Source organism: Aegilops tauschii, chromosome 1 (assembly GCF_002575655.3).
Source record: "Aegilops tauschii subsp. strangulata cultivar AL8/78 chromosome 1, Aet v6.0, whole genome shotgun sequence".
Taxonomy (NCBI): domain Eukaryota; kingdom Viridiplantae; phylum Streptophyta; class Magnoliopsida; order Poales; family Poaceae; genus Aegilops; species Aegilops tauschii.
Window position 1 is genome coordinate 31635380 of NC_053035.3, and position 7576 is coordinate 31642955.

A 7576-nucleotide genomic window follows, 5' to 3' on the forward strand; every position below is an offset into this window, starting at 1 on the left:
GCAAAATATAGATCGGAAACTTATATGATGGAAAATAGACCCGGGGGCCATAGGTTTCACTATTGGCTTCTCTCAAGATAGCATAAGTATTACGGTGGGTGAACAAATTACTGTTGAGCAATTGATAGAAAAGTGCGTAATTATGAGAATATCTAGGCATGACCATGTATATAGGCATCACATCCGTGACAAGTAGACCCACTCCTGCCTGCATCTACTACTTTTACTCCACACATCGACCGCTATCCAGCATGCTTCTAGAGTATTAAGTTCATAAGAATAGAGTAATGCATTAGGTAAGATGACATGATCTAGAGGGATAAACTAGAGCAATATGATATAAACCCCATCTTTTTATCCTAGATGGCAACAATACAATACGTGTCGTTTCCCCTACTGTCACTGGGATCGAGCACCGCATGATTGAAACCCAAGCTAAGCACTTCTCCCATTGCAAGAAAGATCAATCTGGTAGGCCAAACCAAACTGATAATTCAATGAGACTTGCAAAGATAACCAATCATACATAAAAGAATTCAGAGAAGATTCAAATATTGTTCATAGATAATCTTGATCATAAACCCACAATTCATCGGATCTCAACAAACACACTGCAAAAAGAGTTACATCGAATAGATCTCCAAGAAGACCGAGGAGAACTTTGTATTGAGATCCAAAGAGAGAGAAGAAGCCATCTAGCTAATAACTATGGACCCGAAGGTCTGTGGTAAACTACTCACACATCATCGGAGACGCTATGGTGTTGTTGTAGAAGCCCTCCATGATCGGTTCCCCCTCCGGCGGAGCGTCGGAAAAGGCCCCAAGATGGGATCTCACGGGTCCAGAAGGTTGCGGCGGTGGAATTAGGTTTTTGTGGTGCTCCACGATGGTTTTGGGGTACGTAGGTATATATAGGAGGAAGAAGTAGGTCGGTGGAGCCACGAGGGGCCGACGAGGGTGGAGGGCGCGCCCAGAGGGGTAGGCGCGCCCCCTGCGTCATGGCCTCCTCGTTGGTTTCTTGACGTTCACTCCAAGTCCTCTGGATCATGTTTGTTCCAAAAATCACGCTCCCAAAGGTTTCATTCCGTTTTGATTCCATTTGATATTCCTTTTCTGTGAAACACTAAAATAGGCAAAAAAACAGCAATTTGCACTGGGCCTTGGGTTAATAGGTTAGTCCCAAAAATAATATAAAAGCGTATAATAAAGCCCATTAAACATCCAAAAACAGAATATATAATAGCATGGAGCAATCAAAAATTATAGATACGTTGGAGACGTATCATGTGCCTGCAGGCAAGCTCTTGGGTTTCTTGGTTTCTAACAGAGGCATTCAGGCTAACCCGAAGAAAATCAAAACTATTACTTCTTTGGCTAAGCCGGCGTGCATTAATGATGTTCAGTGCTTGGCAGGTCGTATTGCAGCTTTGAGCCGGTTCATAAGCCGGCTGGGTGAGAAGGCTATCCCCCTTTATCAAATGATGAAGAAGACAGAACATTTTGTTTGGAGTAATGCGGCTAACCAAGCATTTGAGGATCTGAAGAAACACTTGGCTGAGCCGCCCGTGCTTGCGGGCCCTGTTGATAAGGAGCCTCTATTGTTATACGTGGCTGCTAATAGCCGGGCCGTCAGTGTAGCCATTGTGGTAGAAACGAAGGAGGCAGGCAAGGAATATCCGGTCCAACGGCCGGTTTATTAGATCAGTGAGGTCCTTATTGAGTCCAAGTTGAGGTACCCACATTGGCAGAAGCTTGTGTATGGAGTTTTCATGGCAAGCCGGAAGCTTAAACAATACTTTCAGGGTCATCCGATCACTGTGGTTAGCTCTGCTCCTTTAGGGGACATCATCCAAAATAGGGAAGCAACTGGCCGGGTTGCTAAGTGGGCCATTGAACTTGGACCTCACGGGTTAAAATATGTGCCTCGTACGGCTATCAAGTCTCAAGCACTTGTGGATTTTATCAATGATTGGACAGAGTTGCAGGCACCAGAGGAAAAGCCAGATAGCACATATTGGACTATTCACTTTGATGGATCCAGGTAGCTGGAGGGCTCGGGGGCTGGAGTTGTCTTGACTTCCCCACGAGGTGACAAATTTTCTTATGTCCTCCGACTAATGTTCCCTTGTACTAACAATGCAGCTGAGTACGAGGCCCTGCTCCATGGTCTTCGGATGGCTAAGGAGATGAATTTAAGCCGGGTGAGATGCTTTGGTGATTCAGATCTGGTGGCCCAACAGGTCTCTGGTACTTGGTATTCAAAGGATCCGCTTATGGTCGATGCCATTGCAGGTCACTTCAAGGGTTACCAAGTTGAACATATTGATAGAAGGAAGAATGAGGCGGCTGATAATTTAAGCCGGCTCGGCTCTCAGCATATGCCGGTGCCACCGAATACGTTCCTGGATGTACTACTCAATCCTTCAGTCAAGTTGGCTACGGAGGAGGACCTTGCTATTCCTGACACAGAGGCACAATTGGTGGCGGCTCTTCATGCTATTCCTGATTGGACAGTGCCCTATTAGGCTTACATGACTGGGGTGAGTTACCTGAGGATGAGATCTTGACCAGGCAGATAACCCATCGGTCTAAGTCAATGACAATTGACAATGGGGAGTTGCACCATTGTAGTGTTACAGGAGCGTTTCGGCGTTGCGTTTCTCCTGAGGAAGGCTGTGAGATTCTGCGTGAGATCCACGAAGGAGATTGTGGTCATCATGCTGGCTCTAAATCCCTAGTGGCCAAGGCTTTTCGTCACGGGTTTTATTGGCTGACGGCTCATGCTGATGCTGAGGATTTGGTCGAAAGGTGTGACGGTTGTCAGAAGTTTTCGCGTCAAGCTCATGTTTCGGCTCAGGAGCTAAGGATGATCCCAATCACTTGGCCATTTGCAACATGGGGGCTGGATATGGTGGGCCTTTCAAGAGGTCCAAAGATAAGAAGACCCACCTCTTGGTGGCGGTTGATAAGTTCACTAAGTGGATTGAGGCCGAGCCAGTCGGTAAGTGTGATGCAGCAACGGCGGTTCAATTTATGAAGAAGGTGATCTTCCGCTTTGGGTTTCCACATAGCATTATAACAGACAATGGCACTAATCTCTCCAAGGGTGCTATGAAAGAATTTTGTCAACGTGAGCATATCCGGCTTGATGTATCATCAGTCGCTCACCCCCAATCTAATGGTCAGGCTGAGAGAGCCAATCAAGAGATCCTGCGAGACATCAAGCCCCGGCTTATGGTTCCCTTACCGAGGACGCCGGGTTGTTGGGTGGAGGAGTTACCTTCTGTGTTATGGAGCATTAATACAACCCCCAATAGATCGACGGGTTACACGGCTTTCTTCATGGTCTACGGAGCAGAGGCGGTTCTGCCTAGTGATGTCCATCATGACTCGCCTCAAGTGGCGGCTTATGTTGAAGCTGACAATGAAAAAGCACGTCAGGAAGCACTTGACCTGTTGGATGAAGAGAGTGACATCGTAGCGGCTCGTTCGGTGATTTATCAGCAGGATCTGCGCCGTTACCACAGTCACCGGGTTAAGACCAGAGCCTTTCAAGAAGGAGATCTGGTGCTCCGGCTTATCCAGGATCAAACTGATATGCACAAGTTATCCCCACCTTGGGAAGGGCCCTTTGTGGTCAGTAAGAATCTCAACAATGGGTCCTGCTACCTTATCGATGTTCGAGAGCACAAAGACTCACGCAAGTCAGAGGAGGAGACCCACCGGCCGTGGAATATTGCTCATCTTCGGCATTACTACACTTGAGCCATAGGCTCTTCTGATGTACATATTTTTGACAATGTATATATTATGATCAGTATAATAAAACCAACATCCCTGTTAAAGCAGGGCCTCTGTCGTTTTCTCTTAAAAATGAGTTTTAGTCACTTGGGGGCTTCTGCTTTATAGAGCAAGGTTATGATTACCCTTTGACCCGGCTTATAGGCCACATATATAAAAAACATGGGGGCTTGCTACCCAGGTTAAAGGGACCAAAGAGAGTCTGTTGCAAAAGCACAACTCAAACATACATACCCATTGAGCATAGCTCAGAAATATCGCTTGGGGGCTCTTTTTGGTCTAAAGAACAAGAATTGCTATAACCCTTGTGATAGGCTTAAAAGCCAGGCTTGGAAGCCAGGTGTATTCACCTAAAACCCCGGGTTATCATGCATGTATGCCAGATGCTTCTCCATCAGTTAATCCTAATTGACCCGCCGAACTCTTACCAGTCAATCTTTTAACCAAGACCCTGAACTGGTTAAGGTTAAAACGTCGGTTTGTCATGTGAGGGCACGGTTTACGGAAAGCAAGGAGAAGCTCAGGCTGATAAAGCGGCCTTCCTTGAAACTTGGATAAATCGTCCTGTGATGCACGATGCTACTCTGACCCCGTGTACTCCTGATAAGTCTATCTTTAAATAAGAACTGAACTTATCTGGGTTAAAATGTCGATTGGGTAATGTGAGTGCCGGCTCACGGAAAGCGCGTACCTTCTAGTGTCTAATGCTAGTTTCATTGAAGAAGATATTTTGTCTTGGCGGCCTATGAAAGCCTTGGATTTTCTGTTGTTTGATTTGAACGTCTTTTTGAGATTTTTTCTTGTGACATAGTAATACATGGTTGAAAACCAATAAGGCTTATAATGCCTTCTGAGTCATATATGACATTATCCGGTGTTTATTAACCCGGTCTGGCTATCGACTATAAGTCACCAGTATGAGATAAATCCGGTGTTTATTAACCTGGCCTTGTTTTTAAGCCGGCAATATATACTTACCAGTGCTCGAAGTTTTGGTTATCACCCTTATTTCACTGGCTTGATAAACCGACAATGTGATCAAATATCACAGGTATGCTATATGCTCAAATATATGATTATTCCTAAGTCCAGCTTTGGTTATAACTTATGATTATTTCTCCATTTGGCATTATGACCCATCCTGCGGTAAACCATGGGACACTCGTGATCTGTTTTTTGTATATAGGAACAGATTCAAAAAACTGATATTATAAACATCAGTGGCAGATATTCAACTGGCAGTATCATGCAAAGTGGAACGTGCACGGCAGATTCGAAGTTTTACTACTCTATTACAAGCCTCCATGGGCTAAATGAGGCCAAAGTGTTTTTCAAAAGCTCAAGTGTTTAGAGCCGCCCGGCGGGTCAATCTTCTTGGCCTTGTTGCTCGGAGTCTTCTGCGTCATCCTTTGCCGGCTCTTCGTCTTCTTCCGCTGGCTGAAAAGTTGGTGATGACCAATCGATACCAGATAAAGCTTCAAATTCAGCTTCATCATCTATAAGCTCAGACGGATCGACTTCAGGAGCAAAGGTGTGCTTAAGGATTGGTGGGATTAAGTCCATCACTTTGTTAGCCGGAGTTGGCATCTTCTTATGCTCCCGATCATAAGCCGGATGGTACTTGGAGAGGTCCGAGTCATTGGCAATCATTGTGGCCATTGGACGAATTTCTTTTACACAGGCTGCGAGGTCTTTCTGATTGAAAGGAGTACCATCTTGTTTCAAACTTTGGTAACCAGTACCTACCTCAGACGGGTCAAGCTCTGGTACCCATGCCTTGGCCCAACTCAAAGTTGTCACGGCGCTGGCTCTTGCAGATGATCGCTTTATTTCATCAAATCTAACAGGCAGTACAGAGAGTTTCTTCAAAACATCTATCAGCATAGTTGGTGCTTGACCTGTTGGTGAAATAGAGGCTAGAGCACGTTGAGCCCCGGCGTACAGCTGCTCAACAAGTGTATAGACAGCTTTAAGCTTCACCAATATGTCTTGATTGAGATTGCTGCTCCTGGGACCTGAGTATATTGCAGAATGATTAAATGGTGGGTTAGATGATCAAAATAATGATTCATTTCTGATGCTTGATAAGGCGACTCACTTAAGATAGCTGAAACCATCTGATTCACACGGCTTTTTAAATCGGTATTTATCTCAGCTTCAAAGTTGGTCTTCAGTTTCTCCGACTCAGTCACACTGAACTGAAATTTTGACTCTGCCTTCCGGGTCTCAGTTTCCTGAGTCGCTAGCCAGGTCTTAGCATCATTCAATTGGCACTCTAGTTCAGCAGTGGCAGCCTATATAAAGTAAAGAGTTATCAACATTTTTATCAAGCTTACAAGAGTACAAGTCTCAAGTATTTTGCCAGCAACAACACTTGACACTTGGGGGCTAATGTATATCAACGAAAAAAAAATCAAGATAACGGCTCTCATGAATTAAGTCCCAATTACTTTCCAAGAAAGACTACTTGGCACTTGGGGGCTAATGCATACCGTTTGTTTTTTCTTCATCATGAGCCGGAAGCGACGTAACAGTCCCAACCGACTCATGGGGGGTATGCAGTCAAGATCTTTCTTCTTTAACAAAGACAAATAGGACCGACTCATTCATGTGGATTAAACCGGCCCTTGGGGGCTACGGACGGAAAACTTAATTTGTACAAACATCCGGTTTATATTTAAACCGGTCAAGGAAGGATTCTAGGACAGAAGTTGTGGATTCTTCTAAAGTCTACAACCTATACAATCTTGTCATAGCCAATAGACTTGGGGGCTGGTAGGATATGTATACAAATTACTTAAAGCTGGAAGTCACACCTCATATTTTTGGTGCATCTGCTTCACCATATCAATTTCAAGGTCGCGGCTGGAGTGGACCTGGCTGAGATAGCCGGAGAGGATCTCATTGCTGCTCAGTTGTGCGTAATGAGAAATATCAAACTTCTGTTTATGCCTCTCAATAACTTGTTGCTTGGCAGTATGTTTGGCCAGAGCTATTGGATTTCCCGGCTCTACAAAGCTGGTGCCCGTAATCAACACATCATCATTTTGAGTCTCTGACAGCTTAGGCGAACCTGAGGGGGGCAGAAGTTGAAGGATTAATAGCAGTACCACCAACGCTAAGATCTGGAATTTCAGGCGGGGTGACAGTAACCGGTTCTTCCGGATGTTTTTCAGAGGCCTCAGCGACATGGACTTGTTGTTCCGGCTCAGTAACTTCAGGTGCTTCTGTTGGCCTGATCATTTTGGCCTTCTTGTTTGGTTTTGCTAGACCGCTGCAGAGGTTATGACAAGTCAGTATTAATATAAGAGTATATGAGGTTATAGAGTAAAACTAATTGTTATTATCCAGGGGCAGTCTTGAAAGCTGACATTTCAGTTTGTGATGAGCTGTCAGAAGAAGAACGAGCAAGTTCCTGGTCAATGATCATTAAAAGAGTTAAGTGACAAACAAGTAAGACCCGTGAGCAGATGAGAGAATTTTAAAGTTTAAGAAAGCACCTCATTTCGACGTTTCCGAGGAGCAGGGGTGTTCGGTAAGCCGGAGGACAATTCATCACCTCCATTGGTCCGGGTCTGGCGACGGCTTTCATGTTGCTGTCATTTCAAAAGAAAGTGAGGATCTAAATAAGCCAAGGGGTGTGAAAACCTTACTTTCCGGGTTACTTGTCGAAGTTTCTGCCTTGGCAAAGATTCTGAGCCGGAGGAAATAATCGCTTGGCTTCTTCTTCTTCTTGGTGGTGGTCTTCTTGGCAGTTTTCCTAGCAGCCTTCTTG